Genomic DNA, 17093 nt, shown 5'->3' on the forward strand with positions numbered 1-17093 from the left:
AAGGAATAGCTGTTGATTCTTGTTTTATTAAGTACGTTTATCAAGACTATGTGTTAAATTTTGTCAGATGTCTTTTCAGCATCTATGGAGCTGACGATGTGATATTTCTCTTCTTTTTAACAAACATTGAACCAAACCAGCACTCCTCGATTCTTTTAATTGATGCTGGATTCTGTTTGCTAATACTTTACTTTTATAAATTAAAATGCAAAAGTCAGATTAATCTGCTGTCTTCCTTTTTTGTACAGTCTTTTTCAAGTTTTGGTATTATTTCCTAAAAAATTAGAAGTTTTCCATTTTCTAAAATGTATAACAGGTTTTTTGTTTTGGGTTGGTTTGGTTTTTGGTTTTTGGTTTTGAGACAGAGTTTCACTCTTGTTGCCCAGGCTGGAGTGCAATGATGCAATCTTGGCTCACTGCAACCTCTGCCTCCCAGGTTCAAGCAGTTCTTCTGCCTCAGCCTCCCAAGTAGCTGGGATTACAGGCATGTGCCACCATACCAGGCTAATTTTTGTATTTTTAGTATTGTTGGGGTTTCACCACGTTGGTCAGGCTGGTCTGGAACTCCTGACCTTGTGATCTGCCCACCTTGGCCTCCCAAAGTGCTGGGATTACAGGCGTGAGCCACCTCGCCCTGCCAAATGTATAACAGTTTTAAAATAGTATTGATATTATCAGCTCTTTTATGATTTTGTGGAATTCTCCTGTGAAACTGTGTGACCTGGTGTGTTTGTTTTTGTTTTTGTTTGGTTTGGTGGGTAGCTATTTTAAAACTTCTTTCATTTATTTTGTGAAAATCAGTCTAATAATTTATCATATATTTTAAAATAACTAAAAGTATAATTGGATTGTTTATAACACAAAGAAAGGATAAATGCTTGAGGTAATGGATATCCCATTTGCCCTGATATTATGCATTAAATGCGTGTATCAAAAGCTTATATAACCCATAGATATATATACCTACTGTGTACCCATAAAAATGTTTTAAAAAACCAGTCTGTTCAGGCTGTCTGGGTTCACTTTTGGTAGCTCACATTTTACTGGAAATTTATTTATTTTATTCATATTTAATATTTTTTTTTTTTTTTTTGAGACTGAGTTTCACTCTTGTTACCCAGGCTGGAGTGCAATGGCGCGATCTCGGCTCACCGCAACCTCCGCCTCCTGGGTTCAGGCAATTCTCCTGCCTCAGCCTCCTGAGTAGCTGGGATTACAGGCACGCGCCACCACGCCCAGCTAATTTTTTGTATTTTTAGTAGAGACGGGGTTTCACCATGTTGACCAGGATGGTTTCGATCTCTTGACCTCGTGATCCACCCGCCTCGGCCTCCCTAAGTACTGGGATTACAGGCTTGAGCCACCGCGCCCGGCCTATTCATATTTAATTTAATTATATAGAGTTTTACAAAGTAGTTTCTATTGTTATTATGATTATTTTTTTTGAGACAGGGTCTTGCTTTGTGATCCAGGCTGGAGTGCAGTGGCGCCATCTTGGCTCAGTGTAACCCCCGCCCCCCAGGCTCACGCAATCTTCCCACTACAGCCTTCTGAGCAGCTGGAACTATAGACACATGTCACCAAACCCAACTAATTTTTGTAGAGACAGGATTTTACCATGTTGCCCAGGCTGACTCTAACTCCTGGGCTCAAGAGATCTACCTTCCTTCGTCTCCCAAAGTGCTGGGATTACAGGCATGTAACACTGTGCCCAGCCAGTTTCTATTATTTTGTGAAATTCTCTGTATTTCTGTGGCTTTCTCAGTTTCTTATTTTGCATATGTATTTTTTGTTCTTTTTTTTTTTTTTTTTTTGAGATGGAGTTTCACTCATGTTACCCAGGCCAGAGTGCAATGGCGCGATCTCGGCTCACCGCAACCTCCAGCCTCCTGGGTTCAGGCAATTCTCTTGCCTCAACCTCCTGAGTAGCTGGGATTACAGGCATGCGCCACCATGCCCAACTAATGTTTTGTATTTTTAGTAGAGATGGGGTTTCACCATGTTGACCAGGATGGTCTCGATCTCTTGACCTCGTGATCCACCCGCCTCGGCCTCCCAAAGTGCTGGGATTACAGGCGTGAGCCACCGCACCCGGCCTGTATTTTTTGTTCTTTTTACTTTTTTTTCCTTGTAGTAAAATTGGGTGGTATTTATTTTTCTCCATGTTTTTCAAGCTTTCAGCAATAAGCATCTGTTACTTTTTATCAAAAACTCTAAAAAAAGACATTATGGAATTATAAATATTTATTTTAGAAAACAAAATGTGTTTATTGAGTGCTTTCTGATTGCTTTCTTTTAGCAAACAAAATATAGTTAATGAATGCTATCTGATTGTTTAAATACTTTTATTCTTAGCCATTTTTTCCTGTGCACTGACTTCTTCTTTGCTAACATATTCTTCCCAATTAATGAATTACTGAAACCTGTAATACAGAATCATTTCCATTATTCTAGCTCAGTTGTATATTTAGTACTTCAACTTAAATACTTGAATCAATTAAATAAAATCTTGATGAACTCTTTCTAGAAAAATAAGGTACCCAAATTTCTTGAAATAATTTTTTTGTTTGTTTGTTTGTAATGGGGTTTTGCTCCTGTTGCCCAGGCTGGAGTGCAGCGGCTCAATTTGGGCTCACTACAACCTCCGCCTCCCGGGTTCAAGCAATTCTCCTTCCTCAGCCTCCCCAGTAGTTGGGATTACAGATTTGCACCACCACACCCAGCATTTTTCATATTTTTAGTGTAGACAAGGTTTCACCATGTTGGTCAGGCTGGTCTCAAACTCCTGACATCAGGTGATCCGCCTACCTCAGCCTCCCAAAGTGCCAGGATTATGCATGAACCATCGTTCCCAGCCTGAAAACAGTTTTGTTTTGTTTTTTAATTAATATTAAATTCACTAGAAAACTCTCTAGAATTGTGTTGAAGATCATTTGAAAATATATCTGCCAACTTCCCCTTCCTACCTGAAGTGTGTTTACAGGCAGAGCAAGTTACAACAGTCTTACTATGCTTTGAGGATAGAGCAGCTTCCTAGGGATTCTGGAGACTCAGTTCTCTGTCTGTGATCAGGACACAATACTGATGTTGAGGCAAGTAAGGCCTTTCTGACGACGGAAATTATTCTTAATGGTATTTTTCTGTCTTTTTTAGCTAGATTAGTAACATGTACTTTCCTTTTATTGGTGGAAATATTTAAAACAATTATTTTTCAGGTGATCACTGTTTTAGTTGTTTACAAAGCTTCTAATATGTAGTATTTTTATTATATTATTTTCTAGAAACTAGAAATATGTATTGTATTATTTTCTAGAAACTTCACAAATTTCATTTGTATTTCCCCTGTGCTTGAAGTATTGTTTGAGAGACTACAAATTTTCAGATTGAAGATCTTTTTGTTTTCTGGATTTGTTATGAATTTCTAGTTTCATTGTGTTGCAAAAAAATGTGGTTTGTATTTTTCCTTTTAGAGTTTGTTGAGGTATTTTTTTAGCCCAATAAATGGTCAATTTTTGTGATAGTTCAATGGCTGTTTGAAAATAAAATATATTCATGTTTTAGGATAGAGTGAAATTAATATCCATCAGAGCTACCAGTTTGATGTTGCTTATGTCATTTATTATTTATTTTTGGTTTTTGTTCTCTCAGACTAGGAAAAATGAACTTAAATTTCCCATTATTAATATCTATTTCTCCTTTTATCTCCTGTAATTTCCATTTTCTGAATGTTGCTACTGTATTATTAGAAGCATATGTGTTCCTATCTGTTTTCTTTGTTGTGAATTATAACCTTCATATGATGAGTGACTTTCTTTTTCATACTTTTTTGGCCAAAATTCTACATTATCTAATAAAAGAATTGTACTCCTTGCTTTTGTGAATTTTATCCTATCCTTTTTATTTATTTTTTCTTTTTTGAGGTATATCTTGATGACAGCATGGAATGGTTTGCTTTGTGGGTCAGTTTAGAGCTTTTTTTCTGTTTAGTGGATGAATTAAGCCAGATATAGATAGGAAAGACATATCTTCCTATCTATCAAGACACAACCATTGATCGTGGTTTTGTAAAATTATTGTATGCCATTTTTTAATGTTTGCATATATTTTGAAACTTTGAGTGGTGTGTTTTCTGTGCTTTTTAAATGGTAGTCCTAGTATTAGGAAGAGTTTTCCCCCAGTGGTTATCTTTATACTTTTACCTTCATATGATACCTATCTTCCTCTGTTTTAAAGCCATCTTTTGTTTCCTTTAATTGAGTAACAATTATATTAGCTTTATTCTCTTCCCTTCTTTCTGCTAGTTGTAGCCAATATACGATTATTTTATTGCCCTTTATAATTTTATTCTTTCACGTTGCTTAAATTTTTACTGATTGACTTTTAACTTTGACTCCTATCTGTTGTACAAGGTACAGTCATTGAGCTTATTCTACTTTTTATATTTTCTGCTCTTAACATTCATTTGTATGTATTCATTTATTTGAATTCCTATGTTCTTCAACCATGTAACAGTTTCATTCCATTTGTTTTCAATCTTAAATCTGCAATTAAATGTGTTGTTGCTCACTGCCAGTTCTTTGCTGAAATTTTTCTGGTCATTTGTTGGTTTCAGTTTGTCCTCAAGTTGTTTCTTCAAGAAATGCTCATATGAATAAGAGCTGAGCTTTCTTCCTGTAGCCTTATTCCTGAAGGACTGTTTGGCTAGATGTGGAATTTTTCGCTCACACTTTTTCCTTGAGTACCTTGTAGTTATTTTTCCACTGTCTTCTGATATTGAATGTTCAGTAGAGAAGTATGATGCTGGCTTGCTTTTATTTTTCTTAGAAGGGCTGTGCTTTTTTGTGTGTGATTGCTGAAAGTATTTCTTCCAAATACCAAATAATTTAGAAATTATTTTATTAAGTGACATCTGGTAATATTAATAGTGTTTTCCTAGTTGACCATTTTGGGTCAGTTTTATATCTATCATTTTATTTACGTTTTAAAATTTTCTATCCTACATGCTTCTTACTGTGCCTTTGGTGTTGTATATTTTTACCATGTGCTCATTGCATTTTAGTCTTAATTTTTTTAATTTTTAAAATTCTTTTTCTTCTGTTTCTTTTCTGTGTTCTGCCATGGTTGTTTCACTACAACTCTTGTTGACTGGTTAGCTCCTCTTTGAGTTCCTAAACTTCTGCTCTGAACTTTTTCTTCATAACTGCATTAAAAATTTTTCAATGTGTGTTAAAAAGGAAGATTTTCATTTTCATCTGCTTTGTGATACTGTCTGCTGAGTTTTCTTTGTCAGATGTTGCAGTGCCTTTTTACATTTTTTTCTATAATATTTTTGTATGGATACTTACCACTTTTTTTTTTCTTATATTGACATGAGATGAGTTTCCCAAACCATCTGTTAGAAGGGACTTTAGGGGCTTGGGAGGAACATTAGGAACACCTTCAGAGCAAGGTAGTTTTCCACGTTTCTGTACTCAAGGCCTCTCTCTTTTATTGTTCTGATGGATTCTTTCTTCAAAATACAGCCACATCTCCTCTGCCTATCAGTAACTTAAGGGGTTTAAATAATGTGAACTACCACCTGTGAGTTCCCCAGGTCCTGACTAGTTCTACTACCAAGGGATACACTTCCTACCCTTTAAATTGCCTGCCTCAAATGTTAACAATTAAAGAATTTGTGTCTGGTATACAAGAGTTCTTTGTACTATCCTTATAACTTTTCTCTAAGTTTGAAACTACTTCAAAAGAAGAAATTATAAAAGAGCATGCCTTTTAAAAGGGTAGCCCTTTCTGAGATCTGTCACGTCCAAACCACCCTCCCCACTTACTATCCTGCCACTTTCTACACCTCCTTTCCTTACCTCCTTCTGAGAATCCCCCATTTAATCTCAGTTCTAAACATTGTAGTTCCCACTTGGGATAGGTCTCTTTCTTTCTGGGAGTAAAGATGTGCTATTCCCCCACCAGATTCTTTTATGCTTCTTGTCATTCTCACATGCTCAGATATGGCTTCTTACATAGGTTCTATTAGTCTCAAGTACTTTGGGTCATATTTACTTATAATTTGGCATTTTCAAGTTTTTATTATCTCCTAGTTTCACTAAATATGTATGGTATTTTTTGTTTTTAACATTGTCTTTGTTGCTCTGTACAGGTCCTAGGAGAAAGATGGGAAATTTTGGAACTAAACTGCTGTTAACGTTCATACTGGAACTTGAAGTCCAGCTTTGAAAATTATTAAGAAATAATTTCTGGGCTGGGTGTGGTAGCTCACGCCTGTAATCCTAGCACTTTGGGAGGCCAAGGTGGGAGAATCACTTGAGCCTAGGAGTTTGAGATCAGCCTGGGCAGCATAGTGAGACCCCATCTCTACTAAAAAAATAAATAAATAAATAAATAATTTTTTTAAATCCCTTGTTTAAAGAAATCACAGAGAATATTTTGAACGGCAGGATAATGAATACAGTACATATCAGAACTGGTATGATCCGCTAAAGCAGTCCTTAGAATTTAAAATTTTAAATGCCTATTACAAAAGAAAAAAGCATCAGTGACTTCAGCATTCATTCCCAACAAGTTAGAAAATCACAGAAAATTAAATGCAACGAGAATAGAAAGAAAGAAAAGATAAAAGCAGAAATCAATGAAATAGAAAAAACTTCTCTCTATCCTTTAGATAGGGAGACTTCAAAGGTTTTTAAGAAGGATAGTGACATGATCATATTTGTTTTCCAGAAAGAGACCTCTGGCAGCAGTGTGGAAAATAGATAGAGGAGAAAAAACTAATCTGAGAAGCCAGTTAGGAGGCTTTTCAATCACTAGTTCAGGTAAGAGATGGTGATGGTATAATGTGGGATGGAGAGGAAGGATTAAGCTGAAAAAATAGGTTTAAGAACCATGTCCAGAAAAAAAAAAAAAAAAAAAAAAAAAAACTTTGGGTGTAGTTACTGGTACATGGAACTGATTGGAAAAAAAACAGACCAGAGCTTTACTAGATTTTTGAAGGAATTGTTTTTGCAAACAAACTACAAGCCTGGCATATCAGTCAAGGTTCAACTAGAGAAGCAGAATCAGTAGGAAGTGTAGAGAGAGGGTTTATACAATTGTAGGGGCTGGCTAGGCAAGTCTGAAATTTTGGGGGCAGGCTGTCAGGAAGGGCAGGTGAAATTCAGACATGGGCTGAAGCAGTTATCTGTAGGTAGAATTTCTTCCTGTCTCTCAGGGAAGCTTCAGCCCTACTTTTAAGACCTTTTGCCTAATTGAATCAGGCCCGCCCACATTATTCAGGATAATCTCCATTACTTAAAGTCAACTGATTATGGACTTTAATTACATCTACAAAATACCTTCATAGCTACACCTAGATTAGTGTTTGATTAAACAAATTGCAGCTAGTAGCCTAACACATTTGACACATTAAAAACACCACCTGCCATGGTGGCCCACACCTATAATCCCAGGACTTTGGGAGGCCAAAGTGGGAGGATCACTTGGGATCAGAGTTTGAGATCAGGCAGAATAACGTAGTGAGACCTTATCGCTACCAAAAATTGAAAAAAACAAATTAGCCAGGTGTGGTGTGTGCTTGTAGTCCCAGCTGCTAAAGAGGCTGAGATGGGAGAGGGGCTTGAGCCCAGATCAAGGCTATGGTGAATTGTGATTGTGCCACTGCACTCCAGCAGTGACAAGGCAAGACCCCATCTCAAAAATAAATAAAGAAAAACAACCCTCCATACCTGGTCTGAAATTTTGTGATTATTCAGCCCTTGAAACAACTTTCAGGTACAGCGACTGCCATATTATAAACTGGCTTCCAAGGGCATATTTTCTAATGTACATTCAGAGTAGTGACTCTGAGGTTTTTACCAGGTATGAATGGTGGTACTGTCAACTGAATATGGAGGTAGATCTGCTATTGCTGATTAGTTGGCAGTATACACCATGTATCAATGTGTCCAAAGCTTAAGGATTCTATGGAACATATAGATAGACATATCTAGTGTATAGTTAGAAATTTAGTATGAAAATCTATAATGGTGGGAGCTAAAGTAAGAGTGTTGGGATTCTTCAGTACATAAATCCATATTTGAAACTATGGAAGTGGAAAAATGCCAGGCGCAGTGGCCCAAGCCTGTAATCCCAGCACTTTGGGAGGCCGAGGCAGGTGGATCACCAGGTCAAGAGATCGAGACCATCCTGGTCAACATGGTGAAACCCCATCTCTACTAAAAATACAAAACATTAGCTGGGCATGGTGGCGCGTGCCTGTAATCCCAGCTACTCAGGAGGTTGAGGCAGGAGAATTGCCTGAACCCAGGAGGCGGAGGTTGCGGTGAGCCAAGATCGCGCCATTGCACTCCAGCCTGGGTAACAAGAGTGAAACTCTGTCTCAAAAAAAAAAAAAAAAAAAGAAGTGGAAAAAATATTTAGGAATAGTATTTAGATTGAAACAGGAAAGAGGAGGATAACGCCATGAAGGAATACTAGCATTAAGGAAGAAAGAACTAGTGAGCAAGTAATCATTATTACAAGGCAATATGAGAGAGAAAAAAATGATGTCAAAGAAGCCAAGAGGGGAAACATATCCAAAAAATAAGTGAGCTGGGCACAGGGGCTCGTGCCTGCAGTCCCAGCTGCTTGGGAGGCTAAGGCAGGATGATAGCCTAAGTCTCAGGAGTTGGAGGCTGCAGTGAGCTGTAGTTGAGCCACTGTATTCCTTCCAGCCTGGGCAACAGAGTGAGACCCCTATCTCTAAAAAAATAAACAAAAAGTAGGTCATTTCACAGTTAAACAATGAGAGCTTTTTCAGTAAAATCAAGAGCAAGAAGGATATCAGTACTATGATTTTTAGTCACTATTGTGTTTGCTAACTTCTGTTCTTCTTACAGGTTTCAGTCTACATGTTACTTCCTTGAGAAGCAGTGTTTGACACCCTTCTCCCCCCATCCAGCCATCCCCCAAATCTGAGTTAGGTATTTCTCTTCTGTATTCCCATAGCACAGTGTAATTATTTCCCCTATAATAGCATGTGTCACCCTGAATTATGAGTGTTTATTGTTCTGTCTCTCCTATTAGAATGAAAGCTCCATGAAGGGATTGTCATTTTATTCACCAGTGTACCCTCCATGCCCAGCACAACTTTTGGTCATAAAGCAAAGAATGAATAAATAAATCCAAGAGTCCAAGTGAGCCTGAAAAATCAGAGAAATATTTGTAGTAGTATGTGATATCTTAGCTGAGCTTTAGCAAGTATAATGAGATCAAGTTTGGATTAAAAATGAGGCATTTAGGAATAAATGATTTCTGAGGTCTTTATTGAAAGATCTAAGAGAAAATTTAAATAAATGAAACACGTTAGCCTTCTTGAGAAGACTCAATTTTATAAGATGTCAGTTCTCCCCAAATTAATCTATAAATGTAGTTTTAATTAAAATTCCAATTGGGGGCCAGGTGTGGTGGGTATGCTGGTATTTCCAGCACGTTGGGAGGCCAAGGTGGGAGGATTGCTTGAGCCCAGGGGTTCTGAGAAATATGGTGAAACCCTGTTGCTAAAATAATACAAAAAAATTAACCAGGCATGGAGGTATGTGACTGTATTTCCGCTACTCAAGATGGGAGAATTGCTTGAGCCTAGGAGGTGGAGGATGCAGTGAACTGTGATCTCACCACTGTACTCCAGCCTGGGCAATAGAGCGAGGCCCTGTCTCAAAAAATAAAATGTTAATAGGGTATAGTATAATCCTTGATAAGTCAGTATTAAGATTTATATAGAATAATAAGTGACTAAGAAAAACCAATAGAATTTTAAAGAAAAATAAAGCAGGAATTGTCCTACTTCCCATAAAACTATAACAGTTATACCGCATGGCTTTAAGCGCAGGGCCAGGCAAATTAATGAAGCTGACTCTACAAATGAGGCACTTGTCTGTTTATGGAAACTGTAAATATCTGATGTAGTGTTTCAGATCAGTAGGGAAAGAGTTAAATATTTAATAAATTGTGTTAACACAGTTGTTAACTGTTAAAAAAGATTAGATCCATCTTACATCAACACAAAGTTTATTTCTAGGTGAATTATAATCCCAAATATGAGAAGCAAATCTTCAAAATTCTTTTAGTTTTAGAATAAAAATGAGAAAATATTCCTAACACCAAACAAAGTACAAACTGCAAAGGAAAATACTGATAAACTTGACCAAAATTTAAAACTTGTGTGATGCAAAAGAAACAGTAAAGTTAAGAATATTAGAAAATTGGCCAGATGCGGTGGCTACGCCTGTAATCCCAGCACTTTGGGAGGCTGAGGCAGGTGAATCATCTGAAGTCAGGAGTTTAAGACCAGCCTGGCCGACATGGAGAACCCCATCTCTACTAAAAATACAAAATTAGCCGAGCATGGTGGCACATGTGTGTCATCCCAGTTACTTGGGAGGCTGTGGCAGGGGAATCACTTGAACCTGGGAGGTGGAGGTTGCAGTGAGCCGAGATCATGCCATTGCATTCCTTTCTGGGTAACAAGAGTGAAACTCTGTCTCAAAAAAAAAAATTAGAAAATTTGTAGCTCATGTAACTCAGAACTTTATAAAATATAAGGACAGATGAATTAAAAAATAGATAGCTTTCAGGCCGGGCGCGGTGCCTCAAACCTGTAATCCCAGCACTTTGGGAGGCCGAGGCGGGTGGATCACGAGGTCAAGAGATCGAGACCATCCTGATCAACATGGTGAAACCCCGTCTCTACTAAAAATACAAAAAATTAGCTGGGCATGGTGGTGCGTGCCTGTAATCCCGGCTACTCAGGAGGCTGAGGCAGGAGAATTGCCTGAACCTAGGAGGCGGAGGTTGCGGTGAGCCGAGATCGCACCATTGCACTCCAGCCTGGGTAGCATGAGTGAAACTCCGTCTCAAAAAAAAAAAAAAAATAGATAGTTTTCAAAATAGGAAACCCATATAGCCAGTAAACACGTGAAAAGATTCTCATTAATTAATAAGAACTTGCAAGTGAAATCAGTGTTACCATTTTGTACCCATCAGATTTGTGAAATTAAAAAGCCTTATGATTTGCAAAAAGTACAAGGTGAAAAGAAAAATCTTATGAAATACCAAATGTTGGTGAGGATGAAGTAGAAGGAACTCTCACAAATTGTTTGTAGAAGTATCATTTGGTACAAGTACCCCAGAGAGTAGTTCTTAACTAGAAGAGATGAAATAAAGATGAAATTGCGTATCTTAAAACCCATAAAGAAGTATCTTGCATGTGTACCTGAAACATTGGATGTAATGGCAGAAAATTGGAAACAGCCAAAATTCCTGTCAATAGTAGAATGAATAAACAGCACATAAATAGTCATATAATCCTGTAGTATACTACATAACAGTTCAATGAATGAACCAGATTTATATGTGTCAGTGTGAATTATTAAAACAATGTTGTACCCAGACTTGGTGGCTTATGCCTGTAATCCCAGCACTTTGGGAGGCAGAGGCCTGCGATTCATACGAGACCAGGAGTTCGAGACCAGCCTGGCTAACATGGCGAAACCCCATCTCTACTAAAAATACAAAAATTAGCCACTTGTGGTAGTGCACGTCTATAATCCCAGCTGCTCAGGAGGCTAGGGCATGAGAATCGCGTGAACCCAGGAGGCAGAGGTTGCAGTGAGCCAAGATCACACCTCTGTACTCCTAGTGTACACACTCTGTACTAGGCAACAGAGTGGGACTCCGCATTAAAAAAAAAAAAAAAAATAGGCAGGGGCTTGCTCAGACCTGTAATTCCAGCACTTTGGCAGGTGAAGGCGGGCTGATCACCTGAGGTTGGAAGTTCCAGACTAGCCTGGCAAACATGGGGAAACTGTTTCTACTCTACACAAAAATTAGCCAGGTGTGATGGTGCACGTCTATAATCCCAGCTACTTGGGAGGCTGTGGCAGGAGAATCTCTTGAACCCAGAAGGCAGAGGTTGCAGGGAGCCAAGATCGAGCCACTGTACTCCAACCTGGGTGACAAAGTGAGACTCTGTCCCACAAAAAAAAGAAAAAATAGGGCTGAGTAAATAGCAAAAAGGGGCCAGGCGCGGTGGCTCATGTCTATAATCCTAGCACATTGGGAGGCCAGGTCAGGTAGATCACTTGAGGTCAGGGGTTTGAGACCATTTGGCCAACATGGCAAAACCGCATCTCTACTAAACATACAGAAATTAGCCGGGCACGATGATGCACATCTGTAATCCCAGCTACTTGGGAGGCTTGGGTAGGAGAATCACTTGAACCCAGAAGGCAGAGGTTACAGTGAATCAATTTCATGCCACTGTACTCCAGCCTGGGCAACAGAGGGAGACTCCATCTCAAAAAAAGAAAAAAGTTGGAGCTGAAGTAAATAGCAAAAGGGGCCAGGCACAATGGCTCACGCCTGTAATCCTAGCACTTTGGGAGGCCAAGGTAGAGGGGATCACTTGAGATCAGGGGTTCAAGACCAGCCTGGCCAACATAGCAAAGCCCTGTCTCTAGTAAAAATACAAAAAATGCCAGGTGCAGTGGCTCATGCCTGTAATCCCAGCACTTTGGTAAGCCAAGGCAGGTGGATCACTTGAGGTCAGGAGTTTGAGACCAGCCTGGCCAACATAGTAAAACCCCATCTGTACTAAAAATACGAAAATTAGCCAGACATGATGGCATGCACCTGTAGTCCCAGCTACTCAAGAGGCTGTGGCAGGAGAATTTCTTGAACCCAGGAGGTGGAGGTTGCAGTGAGCAGAGATGGCAACACTACTGCAGCCTAGGCAACAGTTAGACTCTGTTTAAAAATACGTATATATAGCAAAACAATATGCTATTATTTATATAAACTTAGAAGAAAATTATGTACTGGGTACATACAAATAAAGTAAAATTATAAAACAGAGATGGAACAAATACACACCAATTTCAAGAGTTTGGTTCCTTTTAGGAAGAAAAAAAGAAAAATGAAATGGGGTGGCTGGGTTAGGGAGAAGAGATGGTCCAAAAGGATTTAAGAAAAATATGAGAGTATGTTTATGTGAGCAAAGTGCCTAATATTTGAAGTTGGTTTGTTTTTTCCCAGCTTCATTCAGGTATGATTAACAAGTAAAAATTATATATATTTGAGGTATTCAGTGTGACTTTTGATAGTACATACACATTGTGAAATGATTACCACAATCAAGCTAATTGACATAACAGTCACCTCATAGGTATGTGAGAGACGTAAGAACATGAAACTTGCTCTCAGGATATTTCAAGTATGCAATAATTGTTCATTATAGTCACCATGCTGTACATTAAGTCTCTAGAACTTACTCATCTTATAACTGAAAGTTTATAGTCTTTGACCAACATCTCATCATTTCCCTCAGCCCTCAGCCCTGGGTAACTATCATTCTACCTCCATTTCTGTGAGTTGAGCTTTCTTAGATTCCACGTGTGAGATCATACAGTATTTGTCTTTCTGTGTCTCGCTTATTTCATTTAACATAATATCCTCCAGGTTCATCCATGTTGTCACAAATGACAGGACTTCCTTCTTTTAAAGGCTAAATAATATTCCGTTTTATGTATATACCACATTCTCTTTATCCGTTTGTCTGTTGATGGTCTCTTAGGTTGTTTACCCATCTTGAATATTGTGAATAATGCTGTAGTGAACATGGGAGTACAGACTTCTCTTTGAGATAGTGATTTTATTTACTTTGCATGTAGTCCCTGAAATGGGATTGCTAGATCATATAGTAGTTCTCTTGTTAATTTTTTTAGGAATCTCCATAATGTTTTCCATAAATGCCGCAACAAGGGATTATTAATTCCCAGTAAAGCGCTGCTGTGAAATATGAGAAGTATTGCACTGACCATCTTACTTGCTTATATTTCCTTTTTTGCTTTTTTGTGATTTTGATTTTGCAAGCCTTGAATGTGGTATACTGCACTGAACAGCCTTTATTGAACTTGAAATCAGCTGGAAAAAAACTAATATTGAGCACTGGAATAAGTACTATACAGGAAAATATTGGCCAGGCGTGGTGGCTCACGCCTGTAATCCCAACACTTTGAGAGGCCGAGGGGGGTGGATCACAAAGTCAGGAGTTTGAGACCAGCCTGGCCAATACGGTAAAGCCCTGTCTCTACTAAAAATACAAAAATTAGCCAGGCTTGGTGGCAGGCGCCTGTAGTTCCAGCTACTCGGGAGGCTGAGGCAGTAGAATCACTTGAACCTGGAAGGTGGAGGTTGCAGTGAGCTGAGATCACACCATTGCACTCCAGCCTGGGTGACAGAGTGAGACTCCATCTCAAAAAAAAAAAAAAAAGGAAAATACCAAGTGCAGTGAAAGCGTAAAAGGGAGGGATCCATTATAGTCTCACTGGTTGAGGAATGTTTCCCTCAAGAAATGGCAGGTGGGAGCTAGGTGAAATTGGTGGTGGAAATAAGAATGGAAGAGCACTCTAAGAAAGGGAGTAATTCTCTCTAATTGCGAGACTGGCCTTGAGAATGATCTGTTGGCATTTAATACCCTGACTTTCAACTGTGTAATTAAACACTGTATTTTACCAATCTAAGAGTTAAAATTTTTTGTTTACATTCCAACATCTCTGAAATTGGAAAATAACTTTTTTTTTTTTAAACAGAGTTTCACTCATGTTGCCCAGGCTGGAGTACAGTGGCACCATCTCAGCTCTACCGCAACCTCCACTTCCTAGGTTCAAGTGATTCTCCTGCCTTAGCCTCCCAAGTAGCTGGGATTACAGGCATGCGCCACTACGCCTGGCTGATTTTTTGTATTTTTGGCAGAGATCAGGTTTCTGCATGTTGGGAGGCTGGTCTCGAACTCCCGACCTCAGGTGATCTGCCCACCTCAGCCTCCGAAAGTGCTGGAATTACAGGCATGAGACACCAGAAGATATCTTAGAATTGATGGTTTGTCACAGTTCAAATGGCAGTTTTCTTTTTAAAGAATACATAAAATACTAGTGCACCTTACCATCAATGGCATCTTAGAGTTGATGAAATGTAGAATATTTGGCTTGTTTTGAGGCCAGCCCATTTGCAACTTGCATTTTATTATTGTAATTCACAGATTTTAAGACCATCATATTAAAAAAAATTAACAAAAGAAAAAGAAAAAAGACCGGCTGAGCGTGGTGGCTCATGCCTGTAATCCAAGCACTTTGGAAGACCATCATAGTGGCTGGACAGGGTAGCTTAAACCTGTAATCCCTGCACTTTTGGGAGATCAAGGTAGGTGGATTGCTTGAATCCAGGAGTTGAAACCAGCCTGGGCAACATGGCAAAACCCTGTCTCTACAAAAAATGCAAAAACTAGCCAAATGTGATAGCATGAGTTTATAATCCTGGCTACTTGGGAGACTGAGGTGGGAGAATTGCTTGAGCCATGATCTCCCCACTGTACTCCAGCCTGCGTGACAGAACGAGACCCTGTCTCAAAAAATTAAAAAGAACATCATCATAGTGAATCTGATGTTTGTTAGTTGTATCTCCCTTAAGATGTTGTTTACCTCTTATTATGTACCAGATAGAATGCTAAACATTTTATATTAATTATTAATATTATAGTATTGCATGTAAATTCCACCACAGTTGTATAAGTTAGGTAGTATCATTAACTGAAGTGTAGAGACAGAAAGTCACACAGTTTATATTTAAATGGAGAAGTTCAACTTCTGACTCCAGTGCTCATACCTTTAACATAGCTCTCTGTACTGCATCCCTTAAGAAGCAAAATTCCTGGCAGACAAATCTTAAGACACGTCAGTTAAAAAATTTATTTTTGTTTACTGTTAAATAAAATGTAGCTTTCCTAAAAACATTCACTATCCATTTTGCTTTTAGTGAAAAGTAGTCAGAATATGTAAATCGTTGTAGAATTTAGTAATTGTAATTTATTTCTGCAGAGTAGTGAGAAGTTCACACTTTAATATGCAGCTTTGTCAGGGAAAACAGATTTCTAGTAAATAATTTATTAATCACAGTATCGGTGTTGCTTACTTCATGTATTTGTCTTGAGTTTAGATATAAGATTGCTAAGATTAAGAAATAATTTGATTTTATAATATTCAAATTAGTCCTTTCATAAGTAGACCAAAGCAGAACATTTCTTTGGGTGGAGTGAGAGTTATCAGCTGACTCAGGCATCTAGGCAAGAACTTTATTAACATGAGGTCAGACAAGGCCAACTAAAGATACCTGGATCAGGCTTACACAGGCAGGCTATCTTCACATTAGAAAAACAGTATAAGGCCGGGCGCAGTGGCTCACACCTGTAATCCTGGCACTTTAGCAGGCTGAGGTGGGCAGATTGCCTGAGCTCAGGAGTTCAAGACCAGCCTGAGCAACATGGTGAAACCCTGTCTCTACTAAAATACAAAAATATTATATGGGTGTGGCAGCATGCACCTGTAGTCCCAGCTACTCTGGAGGCTGAGGCGGGAGAATTGCTTGAACCTGGGAGGTGGAGGTTGCAGTGAGATCATGCCACTGCACTCCAGCCTGGGTGACAGAGCGAGACTCCCGTCTCCCCCCTACCAAAAAAAAAAAACTTAGAAAAACAGTAATGGCTGCAGGAATCTCAGTGACAGCCTTCATCAGATTTATCTCACTGTTTCAGTCTGGTTGAGTTATACCCATTCTGTTTGGTGCACAACTGTCTTTTTTTTTTTTTTTTTTTTTTTCTTTGAGATGGAGTTTCCCTCTTGTCACCCAGGCTGGAGTGCAGTGGTATGATCTCTGTTCACTGCAACCTCCGCCTCCCAGGTTTAAGTGATTCTCCTGCCTCAGCCTTCCAAGTAGCTGGGATTACAGGCGCTTGCCACCATGCCTGGCTAATTTTTGTATTTTTAGTAGAGACAGGGTTTCACCACGTTGGCTAGGCTGGTCTTGAACTTCTGACCTCAGGTGATCTGCCCACCTCAGCCTCACAAAGTGCTGTTACTACAGGTGGGAGCCCCTGTGTTCAGCCTGCACAGCTGTCTTGAGATCACACTTCTCTGTTGCCCTGGAGAATTCCTTTTGTCTTTCTCCAATAGTTTTTTTTTCCTTTATCTTTTTTTTTTTTTTTTTTTTTTTTT

At 38.8% G+C, this 17093-nt stretch overlaps 1 protein-coding gene across 6 annotated transcripts in view; it reads left to right on the plus strand.

The window, feature by feature from the left end:
- LOC116529276 (protein argonaute-3) overlaps positions 1 to 17093 on the plus strand; it is a 126232-nt gene that overhangs the window by 45613 nt on the left and 63526 nt on the right. The window contains exons 3-4 of one of the 6 annotated variants that reach the window (XM_032246931.1): positions 6733 to 6824; positions 8886 to 8964. The exons of 3 other annotated variants lie outside the window; for them this stretch is intronic. The gene's annotated coding sequence lies outside the window, so the exon portion shown is untranslated. Of the gene's footprint in view, positions 1 to 6318; positions 6825 to 8407; positions 8965 to 17093 lie in introns of those variants that run through there. 2 more of the 6 variants (XM_032246933.1, XM_032246932.1) reach the window with 2 other exon arrangements.

This window comes from Sapajus apella, unplaced genomic scaffold, assembly GCF_009761245.1.
Source record: "Sapajus apella isolate SASKATOON/1434 unplaced genomic scaffold, GSC_monkey_1.0 scaffold62, whole genome shotgun sequence".
In the NCBI taxonomy this organism is placed as follows: domain Eukaryota; kingdom Metazoa; phylum Chordata; class Mammalia; order Primates; family Cebidae; genus Sapajus; species Sapajus apella.